Source organism: Mixophyes fleayi, chromosome 1 (genome assembly GCF_038048845.1).
Source record: "Mixophyes fleayi isolate aMixFle1 chromosome 1, aMixFle1.hap1, whole genome shotgun sequence".
Taxonomy (NCBI): domain Eukaryota; kingdom Metazoa; phylum Chordata; class Amphibia; order Anura; family Limnodynastidae; genus Mixophyes; species Mixophyes fleayi.
The window spans coordinates 242052331-242065772 of record NC_134402.1 but is presented as its reverse complement, the minus strand read 5'-3'; the positions used below and the strand labels follow the sequence as shown (position 1 = coordinate 242065772).

At 36.8% G+C, this 13442-nt stretch overlaps 9 non-coding genes across 9 annotated transcripts; all 9 read right to left on the bottom strand.

Annotated features, from left to right (window-relative positions):
* Positions 1–214: 214 nt before the first annotated feature.
* On the bottom strand, positions 215–297 carry TRNAL-CAG (transfer RNA leucine (anticodon CAG)). Its single transcript has one exon. It is a non-coding gene; the product is annotated as a tRNA-Leu (tRNA).
* An 819-nt stretch (positions 298–1116) lies between these two features.
* Positions 1117–1199, bottom strand: TRNAL-CAG (transfer RNA leucine (anticodon CAG)). Its single transcript has one exon. It is a non-coding gene; the product is annotated as a tRNA-Leu (tRNA).
* An 818-nt stretch (positions 1200–2017) lies between these two features.
* Positions 2018–2100, bottom strand: TRNAL-CAG (transfer RNA leucine (anticodon CAG)). Its single transcript has one exon. It is a non-coding gene; the product is annotated as a tRNA-Leu (tRNA).
* Positions 2101–3820: 1720 nt separating this feature from the next.
* On the bottom strand, positions 3821–3903 carry TRNAL-CAG (transfer RNA leucine (anticodon CAG)). Its single transcript has one exon. It is a non-coding gene; the product is annotated as a tRNA-Leu (tRNA).
* Positions 3904–5622: 1719 nt separating this feature from the next.
* On the bottom strand, positions 5623–5705 carry TRNAL-CAG (transfer RNA leucine (anticodon CAG)). The gene has a single exon. It is a non-coding gene; the product is annotated as a tRNA-Leu (tRNA).
* A 1720-nt stretch (positions 5706–7425) lies between these two features.
* On the bottom strand, positions 7426–7508 carry TRNAL-CAG (transfer RNA leucine (anticodon CAG)). The gene has a single exon. It is a non-coding gene; the product is annotated as a tRNA-Leu (tRNA).
* A 1719-nt stretch (positions 7509–9227) lies between these two features.
* TRNAL-CAG (transfer RNA leucine (anticodon CAG)) lies at positions 9228–9310 on the bottom strand. Its single transcript has one exon. It is a non-coding gene; the product is annotated as a tRNA-Leu (tRNA).
* A 1719-nt stretch (positions 9311–11029) lies between these two features.
* Positions 11030–11112, bottom strand: TRNAL-CAG (transfer RNA leucine (anticodon CAG)). The gene has a single exon. It is a non-coding gene; the product is annotated as a tRNA-Leu (tRNA).
* A 1719-nt stretch (positions 11113–12831) lies between these two features.
* Positions 12832–12914, bottom strand: TRNAL-CAG (transfer RNA leucine (anticodon CAG)). Its single transcript has one exon. It is a non-coding gene; the product is annotated as a tRNA-Leu (tRNA).
* Between the last annotated feature and the right edge of the window lie 528 nt (positions 12915–13442).

Below are 13442 nucleotides of genomic sequence, written 5' to 3'. Positions count from 1 at the left end.
ATCAGAAGTACGATTGAAGACCTTATTTCCAAGGAAGGCTGCAACCTGAATTGTGGTTTGTTTCAAAGGGGTAATTATGTTGTGAGCGCTCGAGATTTCCGTGGTGGAAATTGAAACTGAGGTGTGAAGTGAGTGTTTGTCCAATTTTTAGGATGTTTTGTTACCTTTAAATTAGTATGAGGATATATAGAAGAAAGATAAAATGTAACCTTACTGTCAGGAGTGGGATTTGAACCCACGCCTCCAGGAGAGACTGCGACCTGAACGCAGCGCCTTAGACCGCTCGGCCATCCTGACATACAAAAGCTTAGGTTTTCGAAAAGTTGAATATAACAAAAAAGACAGCATATAGCTCTGCTGTTTATGTTGCTGTTAAGACTTTTGATTTAAAGTATGGGTACAAATTGATTTTACAATCATTTGCACAGAAATATGTTCCTACTTGGCTAAATGACAGACATCTTGTACAAATAACATCGAAAAAGCTTTTTTAGTCATAGTTTACCTTTTTCTAATTTGAATTTCCAATTGAATTTGGTATTTGATGTACTTTTTTTCCCAATTCTTACAATGTCATGGGTTAAGACAGTATAGTTTTCTTTTAATTTTCAGCATTGGGAAGCTTGTGTCAGAGTTTGTTGCTTAATCCATATTCATGCACCATTGAAATAGAATTTGGGAATCTTTAAAGAGCTGGCTAATGAATTTGGCTTATATGCTTGGTAGGATTGCTTTGTGGCGACACCAGTGGGATTTGAGGCCATGAGCTCTGCTTTACAAGAGCAATGCTCTGACCAATAATCATTGGAGCCCTCATTCGTAATGTGGAAGGTATTTTATCTTGCAAGGAAAATATATGAGGAAATGTAGATGATAAAAATGTAATGGAATAGGAGATGGAAATCAGAAGTACGATTGAAGACCTTATTTCCAAGGAAGGCTGCAACCTGAATTGTGGTTTGTTTCAAAGGGGTAATTATGTTGTGAGCGCTCGAGATTTCCGTGGTGGAAATTGAAACTGAGGTGTGAAGTGAGTGTTTGTCCAATTTTTAGGATGTTTTGTTACCTTTAAATTAGTATGAGGATATATAGAAGAAAGATAAAATGTAACCTTACTGTCAGGAGTGGGATTTGAACCCACGCCTCCAGGAGAGACTGCGACCTGAGCGCAGCGCCTTAGACCGCTCGGCCATCCTGACATACAAAAGCTTAGGTTTTCGAAAAGTTGAATATAACAAAAAAGACAGCATATAGCTCTGCTGTTTATGTTGCTGTTAAGACTTTTGATTTAAAGTATGGGTATAAATTGATTTTACAATCATTTGCACAGAAATATGTTCCTACTTGGCTAAATGACAGACATCTTGTACAAATAACATCGAAAAAGCTTTTTTAGTCATAGTTTAGCTTTTTCTAATTTGAATTTCCAATTGAATTTGGTATATGATGTACTTTTTTCCCAATTCTTACAATGTCATGGGTTAAGACAGTATAGTTTTCTTTTAATTTTCAGCATTGGGAAGCTTGTGCCAGAGTTTGTTGCTTAATCCATATTCATGCACCATTGAAATAGAATTTGGGAATCTTTAAAGAGCTGGCTAATGAATTTGGCTTATATGCTTGGTAGGATTGCTTTGTGGCGACACCAGTGGGATTTGAGGCCATGAGCTCTGCTTTACAAGAGCAATGCTCTGACCAATAATCATTGGAGCCCTCATTCGTAATGTGGAAGGTATTTTATCTTGCAAGGAAAATATATGAGGAAATGTAGATGATAAAAATGTAATGGAATAGGAGATGGAAATCAGAAGTACGATTGAAGACCTTATTTCCAAGGAAGGCTGCAACCTGAATTGTGGTTTGTTTCAAAGGGGTAATTATGTTGTGAGCGCTCGAGATTTCCGTGGTGGAAATTGAAACTGAGGTGTGAAGTGAGTGTTTGTCCAATTTTTAGGATGTTTTGTTACCTTTAAATTAGTATGAGGATATATAGAAGAAAGATAAAATGTAACCTTACTGTCAGGAGTGGGATTTGAACCCACGCCTCCAGGAGAGACTGCGACCTGAACGCAGCGCCTTAGACCGCTCGGCCATCCTGACATACAAAAGCTTAGGTTTTCGAAAAGTTGAATATAACAAAAAAGACAGCATATAGCTCTGCTGTTTATGTTGCTGTTAAGACTTTTGATTTAAAGTATGGGTACAAATTGATTTTACAATCATTTGCACAGAAATATGTTCCTACTTGGCTAAATGACAGACATCTTGTACAAATAACATCGAAAAAGCTTTTTTAGTCATAGTTTACCTTTTTCTAATTTGAATTTCCAATTGAATTTGGTATTTGATGTACTTTTTTTCCCAATTCTTACAATGTCATGGGTTAAGACAGTATAGTTTTCTTTTAATTTTCAGCATTGGGAAGCTTGTGTCAGAGTTTGTTGCTTAATCCATATTCATGCACCATTGAAATAGAATTTGGGAATCTTTAAAGAGCTGGCTAATGAATTTGGCTTATATGCTTGGTAGGATTGCTTTGTGGCGACACCAGTGGGATTTGAGGCCATGAGCTCTGCTTTACAAGAGCAATGCTCTGACCAATAATCATTGGAGCCCTCATTCGTAATGTGGAAGGTATTTTATCTTGCAAGGAAAATATATGAGGAAATGTAGATGATAAAAATGTAATGGAATAGGAGATGGAAATCAGAAGTACGATTGAAGACCTTATTTCCAAGGAAGGCTGCAACCTGAATTGTGGTTTGTTTCAAAGGGGTAATTATGTTGTGAGCGCTCGAGATTTCCGTGGTGGAAATTGAAACTGAGGTGTGAAGTGAGTGTTTGTCCAATTTTTAGGATGTTTTGTTACCTTTAAATTAGTATGAGGATATATAGAAGAAAGATAAAATGTAACCTTACTGTCAGGAGGGGGATTTGAACCCACGCCTCCAGGAGAGACTGCGACCTGAACGCAGCGCCTTAGACCGCTCGGCCATCCTGACATACAAAAGCTTAGGTTTTCGAAAAGTTGAATATAACAAAAAAGACAGCATATAGCTCTGCTGTTTATGTTGCTGTTAAGACTTTTGATTTAAAGTATGGGTACAAATTGATTTTACAATCATTTGCACAGAAATATGTTCCTACTTGGCTAAATGACAGACATCTTGTACAAATAACATCGAAAAAGCTTTTTTAGTCATAGTTTAGCTTTTTCTAATTTGAATTTCCAATTGAATTTGGTATATGATGTACTTTTTTCCCAATTCTTACAATGTCATGGGTTAAGACAGTATAGTTTTCTTTTAATTTTCAGCATTGGGAAGCTTGTGCCAGAGTTTGTTGCTTAATCCATATCCATGCACCATTGAAATAGAATTTGGGAATCTTTAAAGAGCTGGCTAATGAATTTGGCTTATATGCTTGGTAGGATTGCTTTGTGGCGACACCAGTGGGATTTGAGGCCATGAGCTCTGCTTTACAAGAGTAATGCTCTGACCAATAATCATTGGAGCCCTCATTCGTAATGTGGAAGGTATTTTATCTTGCAAGGAAAATATATGAGGAAATGTAGATGATAAAAATGTAATGGAATAGGAGATGGAAATCAGAAGTACGATTGAAGACCTTATTTCCAAGGAAGGCTGCAACCTGAATTGTGGTTTGTTTCAAAGGGGTAATTATGTTGTGAGCGCTCGAGATTTCCGTGGTGGAAATTGAAACTGAGGTGTGAAGTGAGTGTTTGTCCAATTTTTAGGATGTTTTGTTACCTTTAAATTAGTATGAGGATATATAGAAGAAAGATAAAATGTAACCTTACTGTCAGGAGTGGGATTTGAACCCACGCCTCCAGGAGAGACTGCGACCTGAACGCAGCGCCTTAGACCGCTCGGCCATCCTGACATACAAAAGCTTAGGTTTTCGAAAAGTTGAATATAACAAAAAAGACAGCATATAGCTCTGCTGTTTATGTTGCTGTTAAGACTTTTGATTTAAAGTATGGGTACAAATTGATTTTACAATCATTTGCACAGAAATATGTTCCTACTTGGCTAAATGACAGACATCTTGTACAAATAACATCGAAAAAGCTTTTTTAGTCATAGTTTACCTTTTTCTAATTTGAATTTCCAATTGAATTTGGTATTTGATGTACTTTTTTTCCCAATTCTTACAATGTCATGGGTTAAGACAGTATAGTTTTCTTTTAATTTTCAGCATTGGGAAGCTTGTGTCAGAGTTTGTTGCTTAATCCATATTCATGCACCATTGAAATAGAATTTGGGAATCTTTAAAGAGCTGGCTAATGAATTTGGCTTATATGCTTGGTAGGATTGCTTTGTGGCGACACCAGTGGGATTTGAGGCCATGAGCTCTGCTTTAAGGAGAAATGCTCTGACCAATAATCATTGGAGCCCTCATTCGTAATGTGGAAGGTATTTTATCTTGCAAGGAAAATATATGAGGAAATGTAGATGATAAAAATGTAATGGAATAGGAGATGGAAATCAGAAGTACGATTGAAGACCTTATTTCCAAGGAAGGCTGCAACCTGAATTGTGGTTTGTTTCAAAGGGGTAATTATGTTGTGAGCGCTCGAGATTTCCGTGGTGGAAATTGAAACTGAGGTGTGAAGTGAGTGTTTGTCCAATTTTTAGGATGTTTTGTTACCTTTAAATTAGTATGAGGATATATAGAAGAAAGATAAAATGTAACCTTACTGTCAGGAGGGGGATTTGAACCCACGCCTCCAGGAGAGACTGCGACCTGAACGCAGCGCCTTAGACCGCTCGGCCATCCTGACATACAAAAGCTTAGGTTTTCGAAAAGTTGAATATAACAAAAAAGACAGCATATAGCTCTGCTGTTTATGTTGCTGTTAAGACTTTTGATTTAAAGTATGGGTACAAATTGATTTTACAATCATTTGCACAGAAATATGTTCCTACTTGGCTAAATGACAGACATCTTGTACAAATAACATCGAAAAAGCTTTTTTAGTCATAGTTTAGCTTTTTCTAATTTGAATTTCCAATTGAATTTGGTATATGATGTACTTTTTTCCCAATTCTTACAATGTCATGGGTTAAGACAGTATAGTTTTCTTTTAATTTTCAGCATTGGGAAGCTTGTGCCAGAGTTTGTTGCTTAATCCATATCCATGCACCATTGAAATAGAATTTGGGAATCTTTAAAGAGCTGGCTAATGAATTTGGCTTATATGCTTGGTAGGATTGCTTTGTGGCGACACCAGTGGGATTTGAGGCCATGAGCTCTGCTTTACAAGAGTAATGCTCTGACCAATAATCATTGGAGCCCTCATTCGTAATGTGGAAGGTATTTTATCTTGCAAGGAAAATATATGAGGAAATGTAGATGATAAAAATGTAATGGAATAGGAGATGGAAATCAGAAGTACGATTGAAGACCTTATTTCCAAGGAAGGCTGCAACCTGAATTGTGGTTTGTTTCAAAGGGGTAATTATGTTGTGAGCGCTCGAGATTTCCGTGGTGGAAATTGAAACTGAGGTGTGAAGTGAGTGTTTGTCCAATTTTTAGGATGTTTTGTTACCTTTAAATTAGTATGAGGATATATAGAAGAAAGATAAAATGTAACCTTACTGTCAGGAGTGGGATTTGAACCCACGCCTCCAGGAGAGACTGCGACCTGAACGCAGCGCCTTAGACCGCTCGGCCATCCTGACATACAAAAGCTTAGGTTTTCGAAAAGTTGAATATAACAAAAAAGACAGCATATAGCTCTGCTGTTTATGTTGCTGTTAAGACTTTTGATTTAAAGTATGGGTACAAATTGATTTTACAATCATTTGCACAGAAATATGTTCCTACTTGGCTAAATGACAGACATCTTGTACAAATAACATCGAAAAAGCTTTTTTAGTCATAGTTTACCTTTTTCTAATTTGAATTTCCAATTGAATTTGGTATTTGATGTACTTTTTTTCCCAATTCTTACAATGTCATGGGTTAAGACAGTATAGTTTTCTTTTAATTTTCAGCATTGGGAAGCTTGTGTCAGAGTTTGTTGCTTAATCCATATTCATGCACCATTGAAATAGAATTTGGGAATCTTTAAAGAGCTGGCTAATGAATTTGGCTTATATGCTTGGTAGGATTGCTTTGTGGCGACACCAGTGGGATTTGAGGCCATGAGCTCTGCTTTACAAGAGCAATGCTCTGACCAATAATCATTGGAGCCCTCATTCGTAATGTGGAAGGTATTTTATCTTGCAAGGAAAATATATGAGGAAATGTAGATGATAAAAATGTAATGGAATAGGAGATGGAAATCAGAAGTACGATTGAAGACCTTATTTCCAAGGAAGGCTGCAACCTGAATTGTGGTTTGTTTCAAAGGGGTAATTATGTTGTGAGCGCTCGAGATTTCCGTGGTGGAAATTGAAACTGAGGTGTGAAGTGAGTGTTTGTCCAATTTTTAGGATGTTTTGTTACCTTTAAATTAGTATGAGGATATATAGAAGAAAGATAAAATGTAACCTTACTGTCAGGAGGGGGATTTGAACCCACGCCTCCAGGAGAGACTGCGACCTGAACGCAGCGCCTTAGACCGCTCGGCCATCCTGACATACAAAAGCTTAGGTTTTCGAAAAGTTGAATATAACAAAAAAGACAGCATATAGCTCTGCTGTTTATGTTGCTGTTAAGACTTTTGATTTAAAGTATGGGTACAAATTGATTTTACAATCATTTGCACAGAAATATGTTCCTACTTGGCTAAATGACAGACATCTTGTACAAATAACATCGAAAAAGCTTTTTTAGTCATAGTTTAGCTTTTTCTAATTTGAATTTCCAATTGAATTTGGTATATGATGTACTTTTTTCCCAATTCTTACAATGTCATGGGTTAAGACAGTATAGTTTTCTTTTAATTTTCAGCATTGGGAAGCTTGTGCCAGAGTTTGTTGCTTAATCCATATCCATGCACCATTGAAATAGAATTTGGGAATCTTTAAAGAGCTGGCTAATGAATTTGGCTTATATGCTTGGTAGGATTGCTTTGTGGCGACACCAGTGGGATTTGAGGCCATGAGCTCTGCTTTACAAGAGCAATGCTCTGACCAATAATCATTGGAGCCCTCATTCGTAATGTGGAAGGTATTTTATCTTGCAAGGAAAATATATGAGGAAATGTAGATGATAAAAATGTAATGGAATAGGAGATGGAAATCAGAAGTACGATTGAAGACCTTATTTCCAAGGAAGGCTGCAACCTGAATTGTGGTTTGTTTCAAAGGGGTAATTATGTTGTGAGCGCTCGAGATTTCCGTGGTGGAAATTGAAACTGAGGTGTGAAGTGAGTGTTTGTCCAATTTTTAGGATGTTTTGTTACCTTTAAATTAGTATGAGGATATATAGAAGAAAGATAAAATGTAACCTTACTGTCAGGAGTGGGATTTGAACCCACGCCTCCAGGAGAGACTGCGACCTGAACGCAGCGCCTTAGACCGCTCGGCCATCCTGACATACAAAAGCTTAGGTTTTCGAAAAGTTGAATATAACAAAAAAGACAGCATATAGCTCTGCTGTTTATGTTGCTGTTAAGACTTTTGATTTAAAGTATGGGTACAAATTGATTTTACAATCATTTGCACAGAAATATGTTCCTACTTGGCTAAATGACAGACATCTTGTACAAATAACATCGAAAAAGCTTTTTTAGTCATAGTTTAGCTTTTTCTAATTTGAATTTCCAATTGAATTTGGTATATGATGTACTTTTTTCCCAATTCTTACAATGTCATGGGTTAAGACAGTATAGTTTTCTTTTAATTTTCCGCATTGGGAAGCTTGTGCCAGAGTTTGTTGCTTAATCCATATTCATGCACCATTGAAATAGAATTTGGGAATCTTTAAAGAGCTGGCTAATGAATTTGGCTTATATGCTTGGTAGGATTGCTTTGTGGCGACACCAGTGGGATTTGAGGCCATGAGCTCTGCTTTACAAGAGCAATGCTCTGACCAATAATCATTGGAGCCCTCATTCGTAATGTGGAAGGTATTTTATCTTGCAAGGAAAATATATGAGGAAATGTAGATGATAAAAATGTAATGGAATAGGAGATGGAAATCAGAAGTACGATTGAAGACCTTATTTCCAAGGAAGGCTGCAACCTGAATTTTGGTTTGTTTCAAAGGGGTAATTATGTTGTGAGCGCTCGAGATTTCCGTGGTGGAAATTGAAACTGAGGTGTGAAGTGAGTGTTTGTCCAATTTTTAGGATGTTTTGTTACCTTTAAATTAGTATGAGGATATATAGAAGAAAGATAAAATGTAACCTTACTGTCAAGAGTGGGATTTGAACCCACGCCTCCAGGAGAGACTGCGACCTGAACGCAACGCCTTAGACCGCTCGGCCATCCTGACATACAAAAGCTTAGGTTTTCGAAAAGTTGAATATAACAAAAAAGACAGCATATAGCTCTGCTGTTTATGTTGCTGTTAAGACTTTTGATTTAAAGTATGGGTACAAATTGATTTTACAATCATTTGCACAGAAATATGTTCCTACTTGGCTAAATGACAGACATCTTGTACAAATAACATCGAAAAAGCTTTTTTAGTCATAGTTTAGCTTTTTCTAATTTGAATTTCCAATTGAATTTGGTATATGATGTACTTTTTTCCCAATTCTTACAATGTCATGGGTTAAGACAGTATAGTTTTCTTTTAATTTTCAGCATTGGGAAGCTTGTGCCAGAGTTTGTTGCTTAATCCATATTCATGCACCATTGAAATAGAATTTGGGAATCTTTAAAGAGCTGGCTAATGAATTTGGCTTATATGCTTGGTAGGATTGCTTTGTGGCGACACCAGTGGGATTTGAGGCCATGAGCTCTGCTTTACAAGAGCAATGCTCTGACCAATAATCATTGGAGCCCTCATTCGTAATGTGGAAGGTATTTTATCTTGCAAGGAAAATATATAAGGAAATGTAGATGATAAAAATGTAATGGAATAGGAGATGGAAATCAGAAGTACGATTGAAGACCTTATTTCCAAGGAAGGCTGCAACCTGAATTGTGGTTTGTTTCAAAGGGGTAATTATTTTGTGAGCGCTCGAGATTTCCGTGGTGGAAATTGAAACTGAGGTGTGAAGTGAGTGTTTGTCCAATTTTTAGGATGTTTTGTTACCTTTAAATTAGTATGAGGATATATAGAAGAAAGATAAAATGTAACCTTACTGTCAGGAGTGGGATTTGAACCCACGCCTCCAGGAGAGACTGCGACCTGAACGCAGCGCCTTAGACCGCTCGGCCATCCTGACATACAAAAGCTTAGGTTTTCGAAAAGTTGAATATAACAAAAAAGACAGCATATAGCTCTGCTGTTTATGTTGCTGTTAAGACTTTTGATTTAAAGTATGGGTACAAATTGATTTTACAATCATTTGCATAGAAATATGTTCCTACTTATCTAAATGACAGACATCTTGTACAAATAACATCGAAAAAGCTTTTTTAGTCATAGTTTAGCTTTTTCTAATTTGAATTTCCAATTGAATTTGGTATATGATGTACTTTTTTCCCAATTCTTACAATGTCATGGGTTAAGACAGTATAGTTTTCTTTTAATTTTCAGCATTGGGAAGCTTGTGCCAGAGTTTGTTGCTTAATCCATATTCATGCACCATTGAAATAGAATTTGGGAATCTTTAAAGAGCTGGCTAATGAATTTGGCTTATATGCTTGGTAGGATTGCTTTGTGGCGACACCAGTGGGATTTGAGGCCATGAGCTCTGCTTTACAAGAGCAATGCTCTGACCAATAATCATTGGAGCCCTCATTCGTAATGTGGAAGGTATTTTATCTTGCAAGGAAAATATATGAGGAAATGTAGATGATAAAAATGTAATGGAATAGGAGATGGAAATCAGAAGTACGATTGAAGACCTTATTTCCAAGGAAGGCTGCAACCTGAATTGTGGTTTGTTTCAAAGGGGTAATTATGTTGTGAGCGCTCGAGATTTCCGTGGTGGAAATTGAAACTGAGGTGTGAAGTGAGTGTTTGTCCAATTTTTAGGATGTTTTGTTACCTTTAAATTAGTATGAGGATATATAGAAGAAAGATAAAATGTAACCTTACTGTCAGGAGGGGGATTTGAACCCACGCCTCCAGGAGAGACTGCGACCTGAACGCAGCGCCTTAGACCGCTCGGCCATCCTGACATACGAAAGCTTAGGTTTTCGAAAAGTTGAATATAACAAAAAAGACAGCATATAGCTCTGCTGTTTATGTTGCTGTTAAGACTTTTGATTTAAAGTATGGGTACAAATTGATTTTACAATCATTTGCACAGAAATATGTTCCTACTTGGCTAAATGACAGACATCTTGTACAAATAACATCGAAAAAGCTTTTTTAGTCATAGTTTAGCTTTTTCTAATTTGAATTTCCAATTGAATTTGGTATATGATGTACTTTTTTCCCAATTCTTACAATGTCATGGGTTAAGACAGTATAGTTTTCTTTTAATTTTCAGCATTGGGAAGCTTGTGCCAGAGTTTGTTGCTTAATCCATATCCATGCACCATTGAAATAGAATTTGGGAATCTTTAAAGAGCTGGCTAATGAATTTGGCTTATATGCTTGGTAGGATTGCTTTGTGGCGACACCAGTGGGATTTGAGGCCATGAGCTCTGCTTTACAAGAGCAATGCTCTGACCAATAATCATTGGAGCCCTCATTCGTAATGTGGAAGGTATTTTATCTTGCAAGGAAAATATATGAGGAAATGTAGATGATAAAAATGTAATGGAATAGGAGATGGAAATCAGAAGTACGATTGAAGACCTTATTTCCAAGGAAGGCTGCAACCTGAATTGTGGTTTGTTTCAAAGGGGTAATTATGTTGTGAGCGCTCGAGATTTCCGTGGTGGAAATTGAAACTGAGGTGTGAAGTGAGTGTTTGTCCAATTTTTAGGATGTTTTGTTACCTTTAAATTAGTATGAGGATATATAGAAGAAAGATAAAATGTAACCTTACTGTCAGGAGTGGGATTTGAACCCACGCCTCCAGGAGAGACTGCGACCTGAACGCAGCGCCTTAGACCGCTCGGCCATCCTGACATACAAAAGCTTAGGTTTTCGAAAAGTTGAATATAACAAAAAAGACAGCATATAGCTCTGCTGTTTATGTTGCTGTTAAGACTTTTGATTTAAAGTATGGGTACAAATTGATTTTACAATCATTTGCACAGAAATATGTTCCTACTTGGCTAAATGACAGACATCTTGTACAAATAACATCGAAAAAGCTTTTTTAGTCATAGTTTAGCTTTTTCTAATTTGAATTTCCAATTGAATTTGGTATATGATGTACTTTTTTCCCAATTCTTACAATGTCATGGGTTAAGACAGTATAGTTTTCTTTTAATTTTCCGCATTGGGAAGCTTGTGCCAGAGTTTGTTGCTTAATCCATATTCATGCACCATTGAAATAGAATTTGGGAATCTTTAAAGAGCTGGCTAATGAATTTGGCTTATATGCTTGGTAGGATTGCTTTGTGGCGACACCAGTGGGATTTGAGGCCATGAGCTCTGCTTTACAAGAGCAATGCTCTGACCAATAATCATTGGAGCCCTCATTCGTAATGTGGAAGGTATTTTATCTTGCAAGGAAAATATATGAGGAAATGTAGATGATAAAAATGTAATGGAATAGGAGATGGAAATCAGAAGTACGATTGAAGACCTTATTTCCAAGGAAGGCTGCAACCTGAATTTTGGTTTGTTTCAAAGGGGTAATTATGTTGTGAGCGCTCGAGATTTCCGTGGTGGAAATTGAAACTGAGGTGTGAAGTGAGTGTTTGTCCAATTTTTAGGATGTTTTGTTACCTTTAAATTAGTATGAGGATATATAGAAGAAAGATAAAATGTAACCTTACTGTCAGGAGTGGGATTTGAACCCACGCCTCCAGGAGAGACTGCGACCTGAACGCAACGCCTTAGACCGCTCGGCCATCCTGACATACAAAAGCTTAGGTTTTCGAAAAGTTGAATATAACAAAAAAGACAGCATATAGCTCTGCTGTTTATGTTGCTGTTAAGACTTTTGATTTAAAGTATGGGTACAAATTGATTTTACAATCATTTGCACAGAAATATGTTCCTACTTGGCTAAATGACAGACATCTTGTACAAATAACATCGAAAAAGCTTTTTTAGTCATAGTTTAGCTTTTTCTAATTTGAATTTCCAATTGAATTTGGTATATGATGTACTTTTTTCCCAATTCTTACAATGTCATGGGTTAAGACAGTATAGTTTTCTTTTAATTTTCAGCATTGGGAAGCTTGTGCCAGAGTTTGTTGCTTAATCCATATTCATGCACCATTGAAATAGAATTTGGGAATCTTTAAAGAGCTGGCTAATGAATTTGGCTTATATGCTTGGTAGGATTGCTTTGTGGCGACACCAGTGGGATTTGAGGCCATGAGCTCTGCTTTACAAGAGCAATGCTCTGACCAATAATCATTGGAGCCCTCATTCGTAATGTGGAAGGTATTTTATCTTGCAAGGAAAATATATAAGGAAATGTAGATGATAAAAATGTAATGGAATAGGAGATGGAAATCAGAAGTACGATTGAAGACCTTATTTCCAAGGAAGGCTGCAACCTGAATTGTGGTTTGTTTCAAAGGGGTAATTATTTTGTGAGCGCTCGAGATTTCCGTGGTGGAAATTGAAACTGAGGTGTGAAGTGAGTGTTTGTCCAATTTTTAGGATGTTTTGTTACCTTTAAATTAGTATGAGGATATATAGAAGAAAGATAAAATGTAACCTTACTGTCAGGAGTGGGATTTGAACCCACGCCTCCAGGAGAGACTGCGACCTGAACGCAGCGCCTTAGACCGCTCGGCCATCCTGACATACAAAAGCTTAGGTTTTCGAAAAGTTGAATATAACAAAAAAGACAGCATATAGCTCTGCTGTTTATGTTGCTGTTAAGACTTTTGATTTAAAGTATGGGTACAAATTGATTTTACAATCATTTGCATAGAAATATGTTCCTACTTGGCTAAATGACAGACATCTTGTACAAATAACATCGAAAAAGCTTTTTTAGTCATAGTTTAGCTTTTTCTAATTTGAATTTCCAATTGAATTTGGTATATGATGTACTTTTTTCCCAATTCTTACAATGTCATGGGTTAAGACAGTATAGTTTTCTTTTAATTTTCAGCATTGGGAAGCTTGTGCCAGAGTTTGTTGCTTAATCCATATTCATGCACCATTGAAATAGAATTTGGGAATCTTTAAAGAGCTGGCTAATGAATTTGGCTTATATGCTTGGTAGGATTGCTTTGTGGCGACACCAGTGGGATTTGAGGCCATGAGCTCTGCTTTACAAGAGCAATGCTCTGACCAATAATCATTGGAGCCCTCATTCGTAATGT